At 41.5% G+C, this 25,758-nt stretch overlaps 1 long non-coding RNA gene across 2 annotated transcripts in view; it reads left to right on the top strand.

Annotated features, from left to right (window-relative positions):
* Positions 1-25,758, top strand: part of LOC116457590 (uncharacterized) — a 188,360-nt gene that overhangs the window by 89,268 nt on the left and 73,334 nt on the right. Inside the window, exons 3-4 of one of the 2 annotated variants that reach the window (XR_004245051.2) lie at positions 13,360-13,483; positions 14,135-14,215. This is a non-coding gene — a long non-coding RNA (uncharacterized LOC116457590). Of the gene's footprint in view, positions 1-1,926; positions 2,050-13,359; positions 13,484-14,134; positions 14,216-25,758 lie in introns of those variants that run through there. The other variant, XR_009210821.1, reaches the window with a different exon arrangement.

Raw genomic sequence — 25,758 nt, 5'->3', positions numbered from 1 at the left:
CAAGGGATGATGATCATTTTAGAGTCTTTCCAACTCTATGATCATTTTAGAGTCTTTTTTAACTCTATGATCATTTTAGAGCCTATCTGAATCGCTGTCAGACCTTTGGCATTTCCACATGTGCATCAGCAACTAACTGTCTTGTATTCCATAAGTGTAGGTTCTCAGAGGACAGGAAACACCTTCTTGGTAATGTCTTAGCCCAGGGCCTGCCACAAAGCTATGGTTGAAAGGCATTTAGAAAATGAATTTTTGTGAACTTATGGCTAAGGACTTTTAGGCAAATCAGTCCATTTCCCTGGCTCTGGCTTATCAAGTCTCAGTGCTCAAGAAGCCTGTAGGAAGAGACCCCAGTGCTACCCAGGTTTTTGGTAGAGATTAGGAGATAGATTTCGAAGTGAGATTTGAGAGTCTTAAAAGGGAACCCTACCTACAAGCACCTTTTCTACAAGGCCACAAACTTCTTTTATTGAAGGCATATCTCTTGTTTGAATGTAGGGACCATCGGGTTTAGTGGATAAACACACAGGCTCTGTGGCTGGGCTGCCCGGTTTTAATCTTGGCTCTGCCTTTTGCTACATATTGACTTCACCTCTGTGCCTTATTTTTCCTGCCTGTAAAATGGGGATAATAATAGTTCCTACCTACAAGGTTATTATGAGGATGAAATGAATTAATATTTCTTTTTTTTTTTTTTTTGAGACGGATTCTTGCTCTGTCACTCAGGCTGGAGTGCAGTGGCACGCTGCAACCTCCAACTCCCAGGTTCAAGCAGAAATGAATTAATATTTCTAAAGTGTTAGGAGATGACTGGAAGAGAGTCAGTGCTGAATAAACAAACAAACAAATGTTCCCAGGAGGGGCAGAGATAGGATTAACACAGGAAAATACCAATATGTGAATAAATGTCTCCTCCCACCTCATGAAGGAGACAGCAAATAACAGGAGCTCTGGGTAGCACAAAGCAGTCAAGAAGAGCCTTTCCAGCCTAAGGGTGGAATTTACCTTTTCAGAAATAAGTGATAAAAATAGCAAAAATTATTAGCACATATAGAACATCTACCCTAGGCTGGACCCTGAAGTAAGGATCCTTTGTTACCTAGTTCAATCCTTACAGCAATCTTAAAAGAAAGGTGCTGTTTTCTTCCTATGGATGAGAACACAGAGAGAAGGAGAGTTGCGGAGACTCTTAACTTGCCCAACACTGTTGGGTCAGCAAGGAAGAGCACCAGGAGTCAAAGCCTGTGCTCTTCATCAACAGATCCTCTGTGTTTTCATCTATGTATCCATCAGGGCAACTTCTGATCTTGATTTCATTTCTCCAGTGAGTGTCCTCACTAGGATGCTGAAGTTTCTATTATCAGTTAGTCACTTGGCTTCTGGAAAGAGCACTGAATGAGGTGGCAGAAGACCCACCTTCTGGTCTAGCTGACACTTACTCCACCAGCTTGGACAAGCTCTTACCTCTGTGGGGCTACAGAATAGGAACTACTAATGCCTGCCCTGGCCATCTCAGGCAATGTGGTGAGGCTCAAATGATATCATTCAATTTAAATAGATCAAAGGACTGTTCACTGTAGACTCAATACTATGCAAGCTGTGTTTACATGCATCTTTCATTGTAAAACTACTTAGGAAACACTTTAAAATGCACGATATTTTTCCTATGAGATTGGCAATGCGAACTAGTTTTTCTTAGGGCCCAATTGCTCCTAGGCAAGCTAAATATTCAGGCCTCAGAGCCGGGAAACCAAACCCTGTATTTCAGAGAGTGAGCCTCACTCTTGAGACCTCCCTGGCTTTCAGCCTGCCACTTCCAGCTATTACATGAATAATAGGTATGATGTCAGCAAAGACAGAGGAATCCATCGGAAGCCCCACCATGAGAATCTCTGCCAAGTTGGGGTCTTCATGGAACATAGGGACTTCTATCCCTGTGCCCATCCACTCAGGCAATTTTCAACATGTATTTGTGATGTCGGGAAGTTGGGTTGGCTGTGTCCTTCACTGAGAAGAAAGATATCAAGACAGAAAAGAAGGATCTGAAAGGTAAGGGGATGATAAACAATAAATCCAGGATTCATATTCAGATAGGATGAACAAAGGTAGCAGCACTGGTCAGTCCTAGCCAGTATCCATTCTGATTTATTAGTGCCCATGTGGGAGGCTTATTGAAAATACTGACACTCACCTTGGATAAAGCTTGGCTGTTTTTTGGGCTTGTGGAAGGCCTCCCTGATTCTGTGCTCTGTCAGGTGCCAACTCTTTTCCCATCTGTCTCCTAGGAATACAGTAGTTGCACAGCAAATAACGTGGTCTCGGAGTTGGGATCCTCTGCAGGACACACTAGCGCCAACACACAATAGCTAAAGTGTCCATTCCCCTGACATCCAGAAGGATGGGAAGGTTTGCTTTCATTCCCCAAACTCTGAGAACATGACCAGATCTTTAATTCTTCAGCGACCACCCTGTGCTGATGCTTAGAAGGTGCTCAGTAAGCATCCAGTGAATGAATGACTGCATTTATCAGAAAGCATCCAGGCAGCGCCAGTTTAGATGAGGTGTTGGGTTACTCAACCTGCAGAACGAATGAGGAAGACTAAGTTACAGCTCTCAGGGAATTCCCAGCTTATGGTGAACAATCCCTATGTGACCAGTGTGAAGGACACACAGATACCCGCATTTTATTTGTTTAAACATTTAACTTTAAAATGAGAGGTTATTGTGGAGTGAAATGAAAGAAGCAAGGGATCTTGAGAACGAATAAAGATTTTTTTTGGAAATAAAGACCCGGGAGAGGCAAATTCCTTTGGAAACAGCCCAACATGTGGCATTTCTCATCCCTTCCTTTTTCAAAGGCTGGTTTTGTTGGGTTTTTAACTGAGAGCCTCAGGATGGAGGAGAAGCTATCTCCTCAGCACAGAGTTTTCTCCCCTCTTTCCAAAGGGAAGGCAGATTTGGGAAACTGGCACTGCCCCTGCCCAGATGGCAGCCAGCAGCTGGCTCTGGCAAGGGGAAGTTCTCACTCTCGGCTGCTGGCTGCCCGGCCCCTCCCGTTTCCCCAGCAATGCCGGCCGGGCCATTGGAAAGGAGAGCATGTGAGAGCTTGGCCATGCCAGCAGTGCGTCGCCACCCTGACCTGGCTGCTCTGGCTCTGGCACCTAGGCCTGCAGCAGGGAGCAGGACACACGGGCCCAGCAACTCCAGCCAGCAGCTCCAGCCCTGCTTCCTGCCTCAGCTGCTGGCTTGGCCCTGTGCTCAACTGCACAATGGCTTCTGACATCCCCGGGGCTGCAGCGGGAGGGACAAAGGGTAGTGGGAATCTCAGGGAGAGTGGGCTGGCCACACAAGCATAGGCAGATTTGGGGAATGGGCCCCCAGATGATCTGGCTGGCCCATGGCTACCACTTTCCCACACCAGACACCTCTCTGCCTTTCAAGTCACCCTATGTGTCCTCATTTTCTCTACCCAAGGTGCATTTTATTTCCTTCCTTCTTCCCTCCCTCTCCTCTCCTCTCCTCTCCTCTCCTCTCCCTCCCTCCCTCCCTCCCTTCCTTCTTTCCTTCCTTCCTTCTTGTCCTTCCTTCCTCTCCCCTTCCCTACCTTTCTCCCTCCCTCCCTCTTTTTCATTTTTCCCTTCTTTCTACCTTTCCTTTTTCCCCTCTCTCTCTTCCTACCTTTCCTACTTCCTTTTCTTTCTCTCCTCTCACAATGTCTTTCCCCTATGTTTTTGCTTTCCTCCTCCTTCTTTATTTTATTCTTCAAACATTTATGACTGCACATTATGTACCAGATCCTCAACAGGTTCTGGGAGAACAAATATAATGCTTGGCCCTGCCACCGAGGAGCTCACAACCCATTGAGGACATCTGCGCATTGGGATGAGTCTATGACAATTAATGACAATAGACTGTGTTAAGTACAGCACTGTAAAAGCACACAAATGACTAATAATGCAGAAGAAAGAGCCATTAATTTCCACCTGACCCATTTTGGGGAAATGGAGCTGAGGAGCTGCCATTTTTAAAATTTAGTTGCTCATTCTTGCTTCTCATGCTTCTGAGAAAAAGGTTTAATGTTGCTAGGTCTGGTTGGAAATAATGAAAGGTTTGCTTTTCTTTCAGCTCTTGCTTATGACTCAGGTCCTGAAGTTTGAGTAGGTAGTTAGACTATCTGGGAATGCGGCCTGCTCTGAGTTTCTGAGTGGCTTTAAACTCAGATACCTCAGTAAATATTTGTAACAAAAAGAGTCTTGCTGTATAACTTTTTAACATGATGCTCTTCTGCTGGGTTATTTGTATTGAAATAAGTATTGGGGCTTTTAGTGAAATGTGCTTGCTTTCTTCAACGATGATTAATGTTTGCTCCGAAATACGGTCAGCCCTCCATATCCATGGGTTCTACATCTGTGGATTCAACCATTTTGCAGGTTAAAAATATTCAGGAAAAAATATATGATTGGTGTCTGTACTGTACATCATTGTATTAGGTATTGTAAGTAGGTACAAGAGGATGTACATAGGTTGTATACAAACACCACACCATTTTATATCAGAGACTTGAGTGTCCTTGAATTTTGATATTTGTAGGGGATGTTGGAACCAGTACTCCACAGACACTGGGGAATGACTATAATCTTTGTGTATCTTTCTCTTTCTTTTCTTTTTTTTTTGAAACGGAGTCTCACTGTCACCCAGGCTGGAGTGCAGTGGCGCGATCTCCACTCACTGCAGGCTCCGCCCCCCAGGGTTCACGCCATTCTTCTGCCTCAGCCTCCCGCGTAGCTGGGACTACAGGTGCCCGCCACCTCGCCCGGCTAATTTTTTTTTTTTTTTTGTATGTTTAGTAGAGAAGGGGTTTCACCATGTCAGCCAGGATGGTCTCGATCTCCTGACCTTGTGATCCGCCCGCCTCGGCCTCCCAAAGTGCTGGGATTACAGGCGTGAGCCACCGCACCCGGCCTATCTTTCTCTTTCCTCAGTTGGAAAATCATACTAAGAAAAAAAATATATCACCACTTAATTACCCCCAGCATTTTTTGGCATATGCAGGGTGGCTATGGTGGTTTGCAGGACCAGTTGAGTCTCCCAACGTCGCTGGTACCCAGGGGATGCAGGCTGTAACTCTCGTCGTGGTACTACATCTTGAAAGCACAGGTGTCCTGTCCTGGAGCTTTAGGAAGTAGTGCAGATGCTTCGTTGTCATTAGCATGACCCATGGTAACATAATTATTATGTACAGTTAAAGGCGAAGGGTAATATTTAAGAATATCAAATAATCCTTTTCACGGTTGGAGGCAAGCAGAGTAGTCTGGAAAATGTTGCTTGACCACTCTGTGTGTGTGAGTTAATGAGGAGGTCAGGAATCCAATGTCATCTGAGGCAGTTGGTGACATAGCAGAACATGAATGCAGACTGCACCCCAATTCGGGCTAGTTTTCTTGCAAAGAAAATGAAGTTTGTCCATATGAAATGTAAATACAATGTATTATTATGATCACTTATGTGAAAACTTACGTTCACGTATAAACCTATACACAAATGATAATCCCAGCTTTTATCATAACAGCATTTGTTTTTGTTTGTTGTGGTTTGTTTTGGTTTTGGGTTGTGTTGTCTTAATTTTTTTTCAAATTTTAAAACAAACAATTCACTTTTTGGGGGGGTGTACAGAACTGAGGGTTTTGACAAATGCACAGCTGTGGATCTACCACACGGCCATGATAAAGTGCAGCTCCATCACCGTCCCCAGGCCCCCGCCCAGCCCCAGCTCCTGCCTTCCAAATTTCCTGGGTCATGCTTTGATATTCAGCCCTCTTCCTTACTCCCAAGGCCTGGTAGGTACTGATCTGTTCTTTGGATCTTTTCTAGAGTGCTATGTAGATGGAACTATACAACACCTAGCCTTTCAGACCTGGTTTCTTTCACCTGGCAGATATGTTGAGGTTCATCCTTTAGCTGTTGCATGCATCAGGAGTTTGCTCCCGTTTATTGCTGGGTGGTGTAGGTGTGTGATTTATTTATCCATTCTTGGACTCACTAAAGGACTTTTGGTTTGGGGCTGTTATGAGAAAAACTGAGATTAACATTTGTAGGTTTTTATATAAAACTAAGTTTTTATTTCTCTTAGGTAAATATCTAGGAGTGAGATTACTGGGTCATGTAATACATGTGTTTTTAACTTTATGAGAATCTGCCAAAATGTGCCATTTTGTGTTTCTGCCAGCAATATGTGAGCATTCCAGTTGCTCCTCATGCTGGTACTTGGTATAGTTAAATTAAAAAAAAAATTAGCCATTCAAGTAGGTCTGTAGTGGCATTGCACTGTGTTTTAATTTGTATTTTCTTAATAACTAGTGATTTTGAACATTTTTTATGTGCTTATTTACTGTCTATATATCTTCTATTGTAAAGTGTCTATTCAAATCTTTTGCCCATTTCTTTGAATTGGGGGCTTTGTTTTCTAATTATTGCTTTTTAAAAGTGTTTCTTGTTTGTTTTTTGTTTTGTTTTTTGTTTTTGGGATGGCATCTTGCTCTGTTGGCCAGGCTGGAGTGCAGTGGCATGATCTCGGCTAACGACAACCTCTGCCTCCCGGGTTCAAGCGATTCTCCCGCCTCAGCCTCCTGAGTAGCTGGGACTACAGGCATGCACCACCCATGCCCGGCTAATTTTTGTATTTTTAGTAGAGATGGGGTTTCACTACGTTTGCCAGGCTGGTCTCAAACTGCTGACATTGTGATCCGCCCACGTCAGCCTCCCAAAGTGCTGGGATTACAAACATGAGCCACCGCACCCGGCAAAAGTGATATAAGTCCTTTTTAGATACAAGATTTGCAAATGTCTTCTTCCAGTCCATGATTTGCTTCGCCGTTCTCCTAATAGTGTCTTTTGCAGAACAAAGATATAAAAGTAAATTAGATAAAGCCCCACGTATCCATTTTTTTTTCCTTTTTTGGATAGTGTTTTTGCTGTTGTATCAAATAACTCTTTGCCTAACTTAATGTTTCAAAGATTTTCTCCTAGAAATTTTGTAATTTACTTTTACTTTTAGGTATATGATCCATTGTTAGTAAATTTTTATAGATAGTATGTGCTATGATTCTTTCTTTTCTTTTTGTTTTTTTCTTTTGGCATATTGACATTCAGTTGTTCCACTACCATTTGTTGAAAAAACCTATCCCTTCCCTATTAAATTGCCTTTGCACTTCTGCCAAAATATAAATAATTATATTTGTGTGGGTCTATTGCTGGATTCTTTGAGAGGGATATTTCTATGCTATGCCTAACATCTTATCTCACATACTCTCTGTCTCTCAAAATAAATGCTTTCCTACTGGATAAATGGCACCCTATGTATGAACTAGAGTACTTTAGTACTTGGCTAGGCAGAAGAGAAGCAGCTTTGGCAAACCCAGATTAGAATGATTTTTGCCATTGATTTTGCAGTGTGACTTTTGTGTTTAGGACTTTTTGATCCTGTAGAAATGCAGGTGAGGCTCAAGAAAAAGTGTCATAAAGATTAATGAGGGCCATGGCTGGAAGAGGACCTGGGACTTACATCATCAGCACCCAGATATTAGTATGATTTCTTCTGGCTCATTTTACAGTGAAAATATTTGGAAGGGGGAGAGCAGTGGTGAAGATACCTATGAGAATAAACATGTTGTTAGATTATCAGCACTTTAAGAGATCTGTCTTCTTTCATTAAAAAAAGCAGCTCTTCCCATTGCCCCTACAGTAAATAGGCAGTAAGCAGGTCTCAGCATCTCTTGTTTACTTTCTGCTGCATCAGGTCAAATACACAAATTACACAAGAAATATACTTAATGCCTGAGTCCCGATGACATTCCTTTGGCTCTCCTTTACCAATAGAATTATTCTTTTACAATTTTGGAATGAAAAGCATGCAAAATAGTGTCTTCATATTGCTTCAATGCTTTCCACCCATGCCACTCATTTCTAATTTTTCATGGCCTTAAACTACCATCTGCTGGAAGGGTGGGAAGGACACTCACAAGATCACTGTGTCCTTCCCTCCAGCCTCAGGCCTGGCTGCACTGGGGCCACACAAGTCAGAAGCGTTTTTATCTTATTCTGAAAGGTTTCCAGAGCTTAGTTCCCATCTTTGGAGGTTGCATCTTTTGGGTGGGCCCAGCTCTTTCTCTCAGGAATACATTCCCTATTGATGCACGAGGGCCCTGCATTCATACCAAGAACTTGGAGGTTTGATCATGGTAATAATTTTGTGTCTCATTGGGTACAGTGCTTACTGCTCAGATGATGGGTGCACCAAAATCTCAGATATCACCACTAAATAATTTATCCATGTAACCAAGCACCACCTGTTCCCCCAAAACTCATTGAAATTTTAAAAAAGATTAATTCCAAGGGGAGAGAGAAGAGTAGATGAAGAGATTTGTTAAAGAATAAAACATTATAGCAAGACAGGAGGTATAAGTTCTGGTGTGCTATAGCACTGTAGGATGATTATGGTTGACAATAACACACAGTTTCAAATAGCTAGAATAGTAACAAATGTTCCCAACACAGAGAAATGGCAAACGTTTGAGGCGATGGATATGCTAATTACCCTGATCTGATCACTATACTTTATATGCACCAAAATATTACTATGTACTCCATGAACATGTACAATTCTTATTTGTCAGCTTAAAAAAATAAAATGAAAAGAATGTTGTAAAAAAAATAAAAGTCTAAGAAAGTAAAAAAGAAATAATAATTTTTTGTCTTTGGCCAACTTTGCTTTTTTTCCTTTATAAATCATTCAAATATCTGAAGTCCAAATACTAATACTAAGGACAGTTTGTGATTAACCTTTCTCTGCTCCAAGAAGTAGCCAGCATCAGGATTCTTCCTTCTAAAATAGCTTAACCAGTTTTTAATACACCAGAAAGACTTTTGCTCACAGCCTTCTGGTCATTTAGTTTCCTTAATAGCCTTTTATGAGGGACCTTATCAAAAGCTTGCAAGGAAATCCAAGTAAATTATGTTCCTTGGTTCACCTTTACCTACTATTTCATTAACTTTTTCAAAAACAATATGACATAGTTTTCAACATAATTAAAGGGGTTGGGAAAAAGGGAACTTTAACTACCGCTTGACAGTTCCTATGGTTGCTTAGGAGAGCTGGGTCACTGTTCATATTCTGCCTCCGCTTAAGGACACTAATTCATTTCTCAGGCTGTCTGGCGAGGTCAGCCACTAGTTCAAGGTGGAAATGACAAGTTTTTAGGCTTTCAAGTGTGCAGCAGCACTCAGCTCTCCAGAGAGCACGAAGGAAGGAAACTGCAAGTTTATCCAGGTCTGACCCAGAGGAAGAGGAAATGATGGGAAGAACCAAGACAAGGGCAGAGGGAGGTGTCTGTTTGGAGGGGAGTTATTCTGAAAGCGTCTCAGACACTCTCAAGTAACTCTTTATTTTTTTTTTTTATGAGAAAAGGAGGGACTGATAACAGAACTTGGGAAAACGTTTAGTGTTCCACAGTGGGTATGCAAGGCCAGAATGCAAGGGTGAGTAGAGGCTGGCTAGAACAACAAGGAAAGGGTTAGGAACTCAAATCAGCTCACACAGCTAGTAGTAGCAGTATTAAAAAATCATCATCATCATCATAACAATAGCAGCTGTATTTGTTGAGTGCCTCCTTTGTGCAAGTATGTGCTAGGCATGGGCACATGCCCATCTCACTGAAGCTTAATAACCAGGGATGGGAGATATCATTATCCTCATGTATAAATGAGAAAAATAAGGCACAGAGAGTTTAAAGGACCTGGTGAAGTTCACACAATTAATAAATTATCAGGTTTGGGATGCGATCTTCTCTTTTGAATTCTGAAGTACATGGATTTTCATGATGCTAGTTAGTCAATTCTTAGCACATTCCATAGCAAAACTGGCCCATAAGTCAAATATTTAAGTAGATGTTCTAAACATTCTATATATTAGTTACCAGTTTTCATAAGTATTATTACGCAATGGTTTTTAAAAAGGCAGATCATATTTAATTTATATTAATGACGCACAAAGGCATTTCAGGCTTGCAATTCTTAAAACATCTTTATGAATCTCCATTTCACTGGCTTGAGAAATTGAAAGTGCTTGTTTACAAAAGATTCTGGCTGACAAAATGCTAGTAAAATTGGCTTTTAATGCAGAAAGGAACTAGTAAGGAAAAGCAGAAAACTTCCATTTCTTTCTGGCTTCCTTCTTGGTTTCCACTGGCTCAATGCCTATTTTTCCTTACTTCCTAAGAAACGGGCCATTTTTAGTCTTTTCCATGACTTCAGAAAGCCCACCATAATTGTCCTGCCACGTGCTTCCTGCTCCATAGGATGTGATGCCCGAATGTTGGAAAGCATTTGTTTTTAAAGTATCTTTTAAAGACTTGCATCCTCTCCCCAGGTGCCCCTGCAAGCTGCTAAGTTCCAAGTGACCATGACACCTTACATTCTGGTCTGTCCATGGCTCTGGTGAAACACTCAGTATCTAAAGGGAGCAGGTAAGCGCCTGAAAGCAACTCTGCCAGGCTAAGTGGCCCGGCTAGTGGGCTCCCAGCTCCTGATTTGTCCAGACAATGACCATTCAGACCAGAAGCCTGAGAAGCTGAGGAACCAGAAAAGCAACTTGGGCTTTTTGTCAATGAATGAATGTACTAATTGGAAAGAATGCAAATATTGCAGACAGAGAGAAAAAGAAATCTCCTTCAGGGAAGGAGGTGGATGTACCCTCATGGTGGTCGGGGCAGGGGACCTTGGGTTTGCTTGTTACCTCCAAGTCCTTGCTGGTCTTTGCAAGGTCTCTGAGTCTTGCTGCAGGATGGGTTTGGTCTGTTGCCTGGGTCCCTGGTGTCGCAGAGGAGTGGCTCCTTTATTGTGTCTTTTTTAAGAGTTTGCCCTTAGTCCTGCCCATGGTCCTGGCCATTTGCCTCTGGAGGTAGAGTCCTTACACTCTGTAGCCAACTTGTTCTAATCCCAGGCTTCCACATGTCCTCCTGCCTCTTAGTACCATTGTATCATGCCACAGGAATATTTGCGAGCTTCTGGTTCCATGTGTACCAAGTACAGACAGACCTTGGGAAGCCAGAAACTCTATTTCATGGCACGTAGGCAACTACCTGAGCCAGATGAGCTTACCTGGCCATAGTACCATATAACTGATTGTTGGATAATTCACAGTGGGTCCCTCGAAACCTGTCAGTGTTTCCATTTTGTCTCATTTGTTAAATGGGAAATATTTTACTTGCATTAAATCCCTCATGAGTAATTTTAAAGTAGGTTGAACCTGTGTTTTTAATATAAAAATGTTATTTTTGAAGCATCTAGTTGGTGACTGAGAAAAGAAAGATAAGAAAGATAATCTTCTCTCGGTTTATTCAGTCATCAATGAGGAGTCAAGTAAATGAATGACCTATTGTAATACAACATAGATAGCCATAAAAATCCCCAACCCCATTTCCTATTCCAGAGCACACAGGAAGACTTCGTTTTCTCCTTTTGCAGTTTTGTTGAGGCCATGTGACAGGGTTCCAGTCAAAAAAATTAGGACAGAGGGATATAAGCCACTTCTAGTCATGTCCCTTAAAATCACCTTAAAGAATATTTCAGTTTTTGCTTCCTCTTCCACAGTCAGCTAAGAGGCCATTGGTTTAAGATTCTAGCCTTAGAAGATGGAAGGAGTTTGGGTTCCTGAATCACTGCTTGGAAGAGAGCCTCCAAGGAGAACTTCTAGACTTGCATTGGATAGCTACATAAGGAAGAAATAAACCTATATGTGAAATCACCGAGATTGCTGTTACAGCAACTGGTATTTATTGCTGTAATATAGAAATCGGTACCAGAAGTGGGATATTGATGTAGCCAAACCATATTCCTTAACCTTTACACAATCCTAAGTATTTATCATTGGTTTAGTAATACAGAATCTGGCAGGAAGGAAACTAATACCAGAAAATGGAAAGATGGGAATTAATGTTATATAGTGATAAATCCAACTATTGCCTGCTATTAATTAGAAGTTAGTCCATGTGCCTGGTATATACCTTTAGGGGAAATGGTTAGCAAACAGAATTTTAGTAGTGGTATTGGCTAATGTTGGAATATCTCTTTTGTGTATTACAAGAAAGTTACAAGAAAGAGATGACTCAGGAAATAATTATTGAGTTTGCAAGCAGAAATAGAGTGGAATACAGAGTCAAGAAATTTGGCCTTGTAGGGTTGGAAAAAATAAATTTATTTGAGACTCAAACAGTAAGATAGGGCACCAAAAATGACTTTAAGTGATAAATATCTAGCAAAAGTTCTCAACTGAATGAGGTCATTTGAGGTGAAAATCAGATAAGTCGAGTGGTCTTCTCACCTATTGTTTCTTATAGCCTCAATGTAATTTGGTAATTATGTTGGGGAAAAAAAGGCATGGAGGTGAAGAGACAAAGAAAAAAAGGTAAATTTGATAACAATGTTTAGAAAGTAACTCTAGGTTTAGTTACTGGCACTCGGGACTGACTAGAAGCAAATAGGTGTACATCATCTAAGATTTTGATAATTGTATTATGATGAAACCAGGATCCTGGACTTAAAAGGCCTTTGCTTTGTCCAGGCTTAAAATAACTTTTGAGTTCCCAACACATTGCAGACCAAGAAAATGTCAGGCTTCTAGAACTGTACTGCTCTGAAGGAAAATGAGTTCCCCTGAGCCTACTTCACATGTGGCTAAGGAGAAGAACAAATACAGAAGTCCTTCTCAGAGTGAAGTCCACACATCTCCACCCCATCCAGAATATCTGAGCTTCACCATGTTGGCACAGAAAGGTTTCAGCATTGCCAAGGACCATGATGTGTCTTATCTCTTATTTCCCATTTCATATAGGGTTATTTATTGCAGTTTTCCTGTCATTTTTTCCACCATTATATATGGTTTACGATGGTGCAGATGTGGAATATAGATAACTGATCTTTTACATATGTAGGTCACTTTACTGAGAGGTGCCATGTCAGACTGATGAATAAGAAAGACGGTGCCTCACCCAGATATCCTGGACATTGATCTGGAGGTGGTGACTGAATGGGACTTAGGGTGTCTCCCTTGGCATGGGGTGAGTGTGTTCTGTGAGAGGAAGAGTGAAATGAACATTTGGTGTTCAGAAGGGCAACCTATGGCAAGAAACTTTCAGCATTCACCATTTTTGAGTCTTTCCTTGGGCATGTAGGAAGATTACATCTTCCAGGCAACCCTGCAGTTAGATGGGCCAATGGAATGTGAGAAGAAGCAATGACTGTCACTTGTAGAACAAGCATTTTAAACTTGGTGTGTCTTCTCTATAAGTTCTCCCATCTGAACAGCTGGAGGCAAAGGATTCCAAGATGGGAAAGCCACACAATGGAAGGATCCCAGATTTCAGAGCTGTCACTTGGAGGAGGGGCACCCAGTGAAGATGTCTATCTAACCCACACTATATCTTCATGAGTAAGAAATAGCCTTGTATCGAAGTATAATACTTTGGAAGTTGTATTTGATAGTAGCCTGCATTGATTTCCATGACTAATATATTGTTCTAAACTAAAGTCTGGTTCTAAAAGCTGGCAAGGCTCTTTCTCTTGGAAGGAGTGAAATTGTACCCCTACCCCATCATCACCATCACCATCATCATCATCACATTTTGTTCAAAAAAGCTTTTCGAGTTTCTATAATGTGTCATGCACCATGGCAGATCTTAGAATAAAAAAAGGAAGAAGACACTATTTCTGGCCTTGTCTATAATCTGGAGAGAAACTTTTCTAAACAAATAATGAAATAATTATTTCCTAAGTGTGACACCATTAATGTATGACACAACTAGCTGTTTGGAAGTTGGGGGTGGGCAGTGATAGGTAAAGGCCTTGCAGAAGAGGTAACATATGTATCAGCTTCTAAAGGATGAAGAGGGATTTTCTAGGCAAACAGGGCAAATGGAAGCCTTCCTAAGTAAAGGAAGAAATGTGTGCAAAGGCATATAGTTATGAAAATCACGAAAGTGAAATTGATTTCCACAATTGGAGATAAGAAACGTATTTATTACTCTCATAATTATTATCAACTTCATCATCCCATCAACATTATTTATTAATTTCCATGCAGAGTGGCCATATGGATTTGATCCCCATCCTTCAGAGGTGCTCAGCCCAAGGGAACACAGGTAGTAGATTAAGCACTGACTAGGTGAGTTAAGCTCTATAATTTACTGGCTGTAATATAAGCCAAATCACTTGACTTGTCTTTATTTCATTAGTACTGTTGTACTGAAGAGATAGCTCATATTTATTATTTCTGATCCATAGAATTGTTGTGCAAATTCAGTAAGTAAAACATGTGAAACCTGGTTTGAGAAAAAAATAACATAATGTATATGTTTATGTTTTTATGGTAATGAAGGAGGGTTAGGGCAGTAAGACAAGAGTCATAGAAACTTGCGTGCTATCACACAAAAAGGACATGTACTTCTTTCTGGTGGTAGTTTACTGGTATCCTCAGACAAATCATACCTGTGGGCTGGGGTACACCTGGTGAGCGAACCATTCTCAGGGGCTAGGGGCATGCTGATGTAGTGAAGCCCACGGGGAAGGCTGGGCCAGGTGGGATATTTATTCGGTGTGCCTGAAGGTGGTACAGCCAGAGCAGGGGTCAGGATCAGAGATTAAGAGGAAAACATTCTCGTCAGAGAGTGGCTTGTTTTTGGCAGGGTTGAGGGGGGAGTGAGTGAGTAAAGCTGTAAAAGGTAAATAAATCCCAGCTCTGAACCCAAAAAGATAAACAAGCCAGGATGTAAAACATAAGTGAGACAGGACAAGTGGTTCAGAACTAAGGCTTCAAAGAGTCAAATCACCGAAGGGCCACCTTTCATTGTGTTCCCTTCTTCATGGCCTGGGTGTATGGCAGGGTAGCACAATTTTACATGTGAGTGATCTAGGCTGTGACAAAGAGGTATGGACCTCAGTCCCTCAGTCCTTTTTTTTTTTTTTTCTTTTTCGAGACAAAGTCTCACTCTGTCACCTAGGCTGGAGTGCAGTGGCATGATCTTGGCTCACTGCAACTGCTAACTCCCAGGCTCAAGTGATTCTCGTGCCTCAGCTTCCCTAGTAGCTGGGATTACAGGCACCTGCCACCATGCCTGGCTAATTTTTGTATTTTTAGTAGAGTCGGGGTTTCACTATGTTGGCCAGGCTGGTCTCTAACTCCTGTTCTCAGGTGATCTGCCCACCTTGGCCTCCCAAAGTGCTGGGATTACAGGCACAAGCCACTGCACCCAGCCTCAGTCCTTAAACTGAACATTATTGTCCTGGTCTTGAGACTTGAGAGCTCCAGGTGAAATAAAGATTTGGAATTTCCTGCCATCTACCTTCCTCTCCACTTCTAGGTATTTGACACATTTCAAAGCTTCATCATAGCAGTGACTCTTGATCTATCAGTGGCAATTGAGGAGACCATGAATTAGGCATGGGAATGTCATTGGCCCCCAATAATTGGAAATAAGACCCTAAAATACCCCATTTTGTCTTAGTGATCCATCATGGAGCTGTTATCCATGCATCTCCTAAAACCTGCTTAAGCCTATTTAGATGATCATAATACATAAACTTGCAAGGACACAGGCCTTCATAGTCAACTGCTTTGTAAAATAGTACTTTCACATCTTTGAGATCCTAAATCTACCTCATTAAAGAGTGAATGCTCCTAGTATTTTGAGATCTGATAAACCATTTCATTTTTATCTATTGACATCTTAAAGATTCTGACTGAGGTGTAGAGCGTTATCTTTGTAACCTGAGCCTATACGACATTACTTAACTGAAAGTTACTGGTGATGCATCTGAGAAGCTCAGACTCAACAAAACTCCGCCTAGAAACTTGGATGACATTGCAGCCCATCCAACCCATCAGTAAATCCTTGGAGCTTTAGCTTTCTGCTCTTCCCCTCCCCCATATTTACAGTGCCCTCTCTTTTGGGAGAAGGATGGTGGAATTACTTTGGATTTGAATTAATGGTATAAAGAGCTACCTTCTCATCTGAGTAATGCTGATTCATCTCCATCTCTGGTCATTTGCTACCTATTAGAAATATCCTGGCAGCCTGCATCTCATTACCATTGCAGCAGGGCCAGCTCCCAAGAATAACCTTCTAAGGAGGATGAAATGCACGCTGGTGGCTTCTAATACCAGGGCATTCACATTCATATTTTTAGCAGCATATATCAGAGTTAGCCCAACCTTTAGTGTACTGTATGTACTTTTAATAATCTCCATAAAAGCCTGATTTCCAATCCCTAGGCTCAAGCTGACAGTGTAAATAAAATCACCCAAATCCACAGGGTAAGAGAAATGAAAATGACATGGATTAAAATTTGGTCAAACCTCTTTCTTTTTAAAAATTCTGCTTCCCTTCCAATTGGATCACGACCCTCTGTGTGCTCAGCTTAAGACCAGACGGTATGCTTTCACTTTTATTCCTCTCTGCAGCAGGCTTACAGTATTTAGTGAGAGTCTGTAAAGAATGTGTGCTGGGTAGAGAGTTAATACCATAATCCCCCATCGTTGGGGTCAAATGCTGAATAGAGCAAAAGAATTAGAAAACATGTTACATACAATGGCAGGAAAAAATGCATCAGCACGCTGTTCTGTGAATACTAGCGTTCATCACCCACAAGTAATGGCCATGAGGTAATAGAGTGTATAAAGAGATGTGTACTTGAAATGTAATGTGTGCACAGATGCAGGGATGGAAGACTTAAGCAGAAGTCTAAATACCCATATACTCTGGGAAGTATTTGTCACCATGTTCAATTGCTTCTTTTTAAGTACCTGCTTGGATTTAGTTCCTAAGTAACACATTTAGCCACTAAGTTGTTTCACAGAGTGGAACCTTGAGCTATCTCTTTTCACTCTTCAGCAGTGGGTGTGAATATAGTTCTCAAAGTGCTGTAATACATCTGTCTCTGGAGAATTCTCTTAATGAACAAGTAGAAATTTGAGGCACCTCAGGAAAAAGAGTTGAACAGCCACCTTCTATTCTGTCTCGGGAAAGTCAACCAAACTCCCCTGGAGTAAGATTACTAGCAAATAAATAACTTTGTATGGAATTTCTACAAAGAGGAATGACAGAGGAATGACTCTCTCTCTCTCTCTCTCTCTCTCTCTCTCTGTGTGTGTGTGTGTGTGTGTGTGTGTGTGTAGATGATTTGATCATAAAATGACAAGTTGGATTTATTTTAAATAAGATCCTTTTGTCTTGGCCCATTTTGCTATTGCTATAACAGAATACCACAGACTGGGTAATTTATAAACAACAGAAGTTTATTTGGCTCATGGTTCTAGAGGCTGGGAAGTTTAACATTGAGGGGCTGCATCTGGTGAGGGCCTCCTTGCTGTGTTATCCCATGGGAGAAGATGAAAGGGCACAAGACGGTGCAAGAGAGAACAAAAGAGAGCTGAATTTGCTTTTATAGAAAACCTGCTCTGGAGGTAACAACATTAATCTATTCAAGAGAGTAGAGCCCTCACACTCTAATAACCTCTTAAAAGTCCTGCCTCTCAACACTGTTGCATTGGGGATTGTGTTTCAAACACATGAACTTTGGGGGACACATTCAAACCATAGCATCCTTTGAAGTAGTAACTATTAGAGATTGATATTTTAAGATTTTTATCTATTTTTAAATTTACATATAGTAAAATCTACTCTTTGAGGTGTAGAGTTTTATAGTTTTGACAAATATATAGAATCATGTAAGCATCACTGTTATTAAGATACAGAACAGTTTTATCTTTCTCAACAGTCCTTTGTTCTGTTGCTTTGTAGTTAAAATTTCCACCCCTCACCCCTGAAAGTCACTGATCTGTTCTTTGTTTCTGTAAGTTTTGTCTTTTCCAGAATGTCACATAAATGAAATCATGTGGTATTTGCCTTTTAGGTCTGTCTTCTTTCACTTAGCAAACGCATTTAAGATTAAACCATGTTGTAGTATCAATGGTTTGTTCATTTCTCTTATAGAGTAGTATTTTATCTTTGTAATTTTCAATGGCATTTCAAGACTAAATGACTGAAAGCTAATGGCCCTAAGAATAAAACTATTAGGAAAATTATTAATTACGGTTTTAGAGCTTTCTGTGAGGGATTATCTTTTGTTTACTTACATAAGACACCAGGATATGTGAAAATACGAAGTGAGGATGGATTCTAACCAGGAAGTATAAGACATGCTATAAGTAATTTAGCATGTTAGCTCTTTCTCACAGGGCATATTGACTAAATTACTAAAGACACATTATTTCAAGTAAATAAGTTATTGGTGCTCAAAACATAAATATTAATATGCCCTTAGTTGTATGTGTTATCTTTACATTTCTATTAGTCCACGGTCAGCCTCCCACTCTTCTCTACTGGCTACTCCTCTTCTACCTGACCCATAAATGCTAATGTTCCTTTTCTCACACTACACCTGTTTTCATGGAGAAATCATTTATATCCATAAATAGATAGGGACGGCCAGTCTACATCTCCAACCCAGGTTTCCCTCATGAGTTACAGACACATACAACCCAAATATACACCATTCCAAATAGAGCTCAATATCTACCAAACCAAATGGTTCCCCCTTCATAGGATTTTCCATATACTTCTCTTAGCTCTTATCTCACTTCCTGTTTCCTCCACCGGACTAAAGGCAATGAACATGTGTCTTTCCCCTAGTGCCTGTTATATAGCAGGAATTTGTAAATATTTGTGGAAAGAATGAGTGCATATGATACTCATACACATATAAATAGGGATTTATTTCTACTCCAAACTCCAATGTTTATAAATGGTTTTTATATGAACGAGTGACTAGGACACATATTTATTTCTACCCCAACCACCAACCACCATAGCTGCACAAAATCTAGAGGTCAATGCCTGTTTCATATAGCAGAGAAAATAATTAGCACATTTCACTTTTCTTCCTATTACCTTTTCTCATTGAAGTCATATTTTTTTTTTTTTTTTGAGACGGAGTCTCGCTGTCGCCCAGGCTGGAGTGCAGTGGCGTGATCTCCGCTCACTGCAGGCTCTGCACCCCGGGGTTCACGCCATTCTCCTGCCTCAGCCTCCTGAGTAGCTGGGAATACAGGTGCCCGCCACCACGCCCGGCTAATTTTTTTGTATTTTTAGTAGAGACGGGGTTTCACTGTGTTAGCCAGGATGGTCTCGATCTCCTGACCTCGTGATCCGCCCGCCTCGGCCTCCCAAAGTGCTGGGATTACAGGTGTGAGCCACCGAGCCCGGCCGAAGTCATATTTTTTATTCAATCTTATAAATACTTTTTCATGTCTTATGAAGTTCCCAGGTATTATTTTCACTGGTTGAATAATATTGCCTCTAAAAGGAGTCCTTCTTGTTTTACACTGAAAGTTCGGTTTGAAGCATCAATGAGGACCTCATGATAGAACTCCTATTCAACAGTCTATACTCTGTACCATTGGTTCTCAAAGTGTGGTCCCTGAAGCAGCAGCATCAGCAGCCTCTAGGGACTTGTTAGAAATGCAGATTTTGGGTCACCACCCCACATTTTCTGAAACAGAAACTCTAATGTGAGGTCCAACGACCTGTGTTTTAACAAGCTCTTTGGGTGATTTCAGTGCTTGCAAAAGTGTATGCAACTATTGTCATACACTTACTAGTGATGGTCCTCTTGTCATATAGTATCTTCCTGAATTAATTCTCACTCTTGTTATTCACTCAGGCCCCTCATCAGTCATAAATCACACTCATATTGAAAACAAGCCTGTGTATTTGACAATGAGTTTATAGAGTAGGGCCTGAGGTCTTGTTGTACATAAAACATAAGAATGGCAACGGTGTTTTTTTAAAACTTAGTTTTAGTCACAGAAAATTTCTTCAAATGTAATATTATGCAAAAGCCATGTGTGTTTGTGTGCATGCATGTGTGTGTGAGTGTGTGTGTATGTGTGTGTGTCAGATGAAAGGGAATTACCCTGGTTGACTGTTATGAAAGCAGTCTGCCTATTTGACTGGGCTTCCTCCTGGCTGTCCCCTTCTCCACAATACCTCCAGGAAACAATTTGAAAACCTCTGAGTCAGTGGAAAGGGAACGAAATATGGATCTGGGCACCTCGGCTCTAGCCTGTTTCTTTGGGCAATTCATTTAGCATTTCTGGGCCATACTTTCCTGATCTGAAAATGATAAGTTATCTTTAAAATTTCTCAACTGGTTGGAAGTTTATTTTTGTTCTTCTGTAGTTTTAGCTTCTGACAGAAAGGAATATGGACTGTCTTGAACACGCTCCCTTCGTTGGAGACATAGGAGAGAGCTGTTGGCTTTGCCATTTGCTAGTCCTCTGACTTCTTCTTCAGTATTGACTTAGAGGCATTAATGAATAAACAGGGCCAGGCTGCCACCATTTTGAGTGCCAATAAAGAGAAGGAAAGCTTCCATGAGAGTCACATAAACATTTAACAGATTTTCAACCTCGGCACTTGACTGGGAATGTGGGCTGATGATGGGGAGATGTGTGAAGAATTGAGAGAATAGCAAAACACAGTTGCATTGGCCTTCTCTGCCACCTCCTCCCACCTTCCCTCTCCCCTCTCCACTCTTCTCCCCTTCACCTTTACTCCTCCTGTTTCTCCAAGAGCTTGCAAGGCGCTGGCCTAGAGTCACCCTTCCCATAGTACATCATCTAACTCTCTGTGTGTCCTTGATACTCCCAAGGCCAAAATCTAAAATGGGTAACATAAATTTTGGTTTACTTTGACATGCCCTCCACAACTCATCGGGTTGTGGATTTCCATCTTGCTCTTTCTTGCTCCCTCCTGCTCCCCCATTTTCCCTTTCAGTTCCCCTGACCCTCCCTGAGGCCTCTTCTAAGGGACAACTGTAAGCCAGCTGGCCTCCTCTGAGTTAAAGGGAAGATGAGCCCAGGTGGGAACTGTGCTGTCCCACTCTCATGCAACAGTAGGGTTTACTGGCATGTGTCTTGGGGGAGCAGGGGGTGGAGCAATGGGGGACCTGAGGGGGCAAAGTGTACTGATCTTACCTTCTTGTAGTTTTGCTCTGCATAAACTCTCCTCTGAAGCCATCTGGAAAGAAGGCCTTTCTTGGCCTCTGCTCAGCCAGTGGCAAGGGGCTGATTCTCAGGGGTTCTGAATGCTCTGTCACTCATTCCCTGGCAGAGATTTTGATAGAAATACTAGACTTACTTTAATTAAATATGTACTCCCAAAATGGCCTGGTAGGGAAAGCATACTGATAAATATCTATGCTATTGCTTACATTTGACAACAGAATGTACTATCTGTGCACATACAATTACTTTTTAAATGGGGATTTAAAAAATGGAATCTAGATATATGTTTTTCTATTTTCTTTTATTTTATGGAAAGCTAAAGTACAAGACTGCTTGGTCTGGATAGCTGTCAGCCCCTCTATGTCTCTTCCCTCTTTCTCCTGCATTTGTAGCTTCCCCCACACTTTGGTCTTCATTCCCGCAGCTTGTAAATGGTTACAAGTTTCACCTGTCCTTTTACTCTCCCGTTCCTCTTTTTTTTTTTTTTCCCGTTAACAGCTATATTTTTATTTATTTATTTATTTATTTATGAGACAGAGTTTCACTTTTGCCACCACACCCAGGTAACAGCTATATTTTATTTATTTATTTATTTTTGTGACAGAGTCTCACTCTTGTCTCCCTGGCTGGAATGCAGTGGCTCAATCTTGGCTCACTGCAACCTCTGCCTCCCAGGTTCAAGCGATTCTCCTCCCTCAGCCTCCCGAGTAGCTTCTCCCGTTCCTCTTTCTTTCCTGCTCTGCTTTTCTTTCTCTCTTGATGGTCAAACTCACAGAGACCAGAGTTAAAACAAAGGATCTGTGATGGTGCCCCACTTTCTTTCTCCAATCACCCACAAATCCTCTGGCTTCCACTGCCCCCTCCACACCCCCAACACTACTGAAACTATCCTGCCATTTCACATCCCATGGCAGCTTGTCAGTCATTGTCACATTTGACCTCCCTAAGGGAAACTGACAATTTCCTTTGGAGTCTCTTCCCTCTTTGGGAGCCCACAACCCCTTCTCTTCCATCTTTCCTTGTAGCTCATTAATTTACGCTTCCCAGCCTTTGCTATTTTTTAAATGCGGGTGCTTCTTGTGGTTCTGTCTTTTGGTCTTGGCTTTTCTATGCTTTTTACTCCTCCTGGGCAAAATGAGCTACACCCTGGGATTTAGCCATCACCTGTCTGCTGATAGTTTCCAAACCCACTTCGTCATTCCAGATCTCCCTCTCGTGGGCTCTACACATAGGTATTTTGGAATGTCTTTACTAATAGGTACCTAAAAATTAGGTTTGTTAACAGATTAAGATTTTCATCTTACCTTTAACTCTGTCCCTTTCGCTTGGTAAATAGCATCATTCGGCCACCCGAGTGAGAAACAGAGATGCATCCATGTCTTGACTATGTCTAGATCCATTCAACCAAATCCCCCTAATCCTACATTTGACATCTCCCTCTAATGTCTCCACCAAACATGATTTCTACTGCTCCTGTTTCGGTTCAGGTTGTGATCACTTTTCATCTGGGCACATGCTCTCTGGAATCCTGCCTTCAGTCTCCCGCACCTCCAAATTACCTTCAATTCACTCTCCAGATGATATTTCTGGGATAGCATTACCCAGTACAGTAGCCACTAGCTGCCTTCACCTATTTAAATTTAAATTTATTAAAAGTAAATAAAATTTAAAATTCAGTTTCTTAGTTACCCTAGCCACATATTGAGTCCTCAATTGCTCATGTGGCTAAGTGAACAGTGCAGACAGGGAATATTTCATTCATTCTAGGAACTTCTAATGGATGATGCTGTTCTAGAATACAGTATGTCATATCCCTGATTGCTTTGCTGATGATTCCATGCAGACTCCAGATTAAACTCTAAATTCATCAGCTTGGCATGTAAGATCCTGCCCTCCACCTCCAATATTTGAACCTTGTGCTTCAGTCATGCCCACCTGCTGCCCCCATCCCCAGGTCTCTTTACTTTTGGTTATGCTGTGTCCTCCAGTTGGATAGGCTGCTTCCCTTTGTCCAGTTAGAACACCTGTGTGTTCTTCAAACTCAGTTTAAGAACCATTACATCTGTAATGCTTTTCTTTGCCTTTCTAGGCAGACTTCAGGCTCACCTGTTAATGATTTTCCCTGGCAGTTTATGCTACACTCATCATAAACTCTCTTAAAAAATGTACTTGTTCACTGTGGAAGGCTGAAAAATGGCTCCACATAATTGTGAATAATGGCAAGAGGGACTTTGGAGGTATGATGAATGATCAAGAGATAGGGAGAGCATCTTGGATTATCTTGGCAGGCCCAATGATGCAATCACAAGAGTCCTTATGAGAGAGATGCAGGAGCGTCAAAGTCAGAGATGCAGAGAGAGGAAGGATATGACTATGGAAGCAGAGGTTGGAGTGATGCATTTAAAGATGGAGGGCACCATAAGCCAACAAATGCAGGCAGCCTCTAGAAGCTGGAAAAGACAAATAAATAGATTCTTCCCTGGAGCCTTCAGAAGCAACACAGCCCGGCTGCCTCATTTTGGATGTCTGACTTCCGGAACTATAATATCATAACTTTGTATCGTTTTAAACCACATAGTTGTGGTAATTTGTTTCAGCAGCAATAGGAAAGCATACACTTGCTTCCCTATTGCTCTTGAAATAGGAAACATCTTTTCCATTTATGCATCCATCTATCTGTGCCACATATCACTGGACATAGATTTGGTGAGTACCTGAATGTACCAGTCCTGGTTGTGTACTGATGTTACAGTGATGAATTAGACCTGGCATTACTGTTAGGGGAGGTATGAAAGGGGAAAAAAGAAGGCAGGAGTCCTGGAAACTTGGAATTTTATAGGTAACTGGGGGCTAGACTCTGAAGGACCCCTTAGACCACTGTCTAAAGTTGGGATTATTTTCTGTGGAAAATGCAGAGCCATTGAAGATCTTTGCATTATGAGTTCATGATCAGATTTATGTCTGACCTAGTTTGGAAATGGATAGACACTGAAGGCAAGGAGACACAATGGGCTGCTATAATTTTCTGGGTGAGAAATAAGGAGAGGGCAGTAAGGAAAGAGATCTGGTAATATTTGGGTGAAATTTCAGAGGCAGAATTGATAGGGGTTTGTGATCAGAGGCAGCAGCATTGATAGGAGTTTGTGATCAGTTAGACACTGTGCAGAAGGGGGTGGTATCCAAGATGACTCTGCTCCAAGATGACTCCGAGAACGGATGACTCTAAGCTCAGTGCCTGGCACACAGTGGATAAGAAACAATTGTCTTGAACTGAATTATGCGGCGAAAAGACAATGGAGTAGATCATCACTGGGAGGAAAGGATGATGCCAATGAATATGAATAGTGGAGGAAAATAAATAGAAGAATAAGTGTGTGTGTGTGTGTGTGTGTGTGTGTGTGTGTGTGTGTGTGTGTGCATGCCCCTGCAGGGTGCTGGGAAAAGAGGATGTAAAACATGTGCCCGGTTATCCTGTGTGATTTTTTCCTGCTCAATTAAGCTTTTGCTCTTTAAGCTAGAACCATGTTTAGAGAGTGAATTCAGAAAACTGTGTAACCACCTCGAAGATGCCAGATTTCTCTCAATGGCAAGCTTACCAACTGTTTTGATCTGAAATGGTTTGGAGAAGGGGAGGGAGAACAAGTGATTTGAACTGATTTTTGATGCATTTGTTGTTTCATTCTGGAATGAGGGAAGTAGCTTTGTTTCCTCCCCCTCCTCACCTTCCCATTGTTATGGGGAATCATGGTGTCTAAACCCAGGAAAGGAATGTGCTCTGGTACTGCATGAGGTTTATATAGGGTTCCTTTGCCCAAGATCCTTTGCGGGGGCTCATAGTGGTGAATATTTGCTACACTGAAAGGGCATTTATGATCTCTGCTCCTCAAAGGGGCATCCCACATTCACCACACTGATGGAGGAATAAGTACAATTATCTAGCAAAGGTCCTGAAGCTGATATTTCCTTCCAACCATGCTCTGCTGCATAAGGACATGGTCCCAGCACAGCAGAACAGGGTCCCTGGTGGGCAGACAAACCTTTTCTTGTATTTGTGTTTCTAGAGAATGTTGTTCTAACTGATATTAATTATGACTTTGTAGATTGAAGGAAAGGGGAAAGTCTTACAGTCTAATTAGTTTGGGAAATTCTGGGTTATACAAATATACCTGTCTATAGGACTTCTCAGGACTTTTACTTTATGAATATGACCTGTGACTGTCTGAGAATAGAATAAAGATTTTCCTGAACTTCCTGGACTGCAGAGCCCTGTGACATTGTGTGGAATAGCATTCCATGCACCAGTCTGGAAAGTGCTGTCCTATGAATAGAGGATGGCCAAGGTGTTCTGATATGCCAGGCACACTCAGCACGAGGCCACAACAAAGACACTTTGCCATTATCCATCTTCAGATTTTCCAGTGAGCATGAAACACCAAAGACAGACCAAAATGGCAACTGGACTAGTCTTTTTCTTCTGATACTTTTAGTTTGGGCTTGAATGAAACTTTGCTGATGGACCAGGACATAGGTATGAATCAGAGCCACTTCTATCATCAGCCCATATCCTACCACACTTGAAGTTTCATTTCCTGCTTTCCCCAACCTCCACCATGGCTTCTATCATAAAGCAATTCATGTTGGTT

The sequence above is a fragment of the Hylobates moloch genome, unplaced genomic scaffold (assembly GCF_009828535.3).
Source record: "Hylobates moloch isolate HMO894 unplaced genomic scaffold, HMol_V3 SCAFFOLD_18, whole genome shotgun sequence".
Taxonomy (NCBI): Eukaryota; Metazoa; Chordata; class Mammalia; order Primates; family Hylobatidae; genus Hylobates; species Hylobates moloch.
This window is presented reverse-complemented; position numbering and strand designations above follow the sequence as displayed.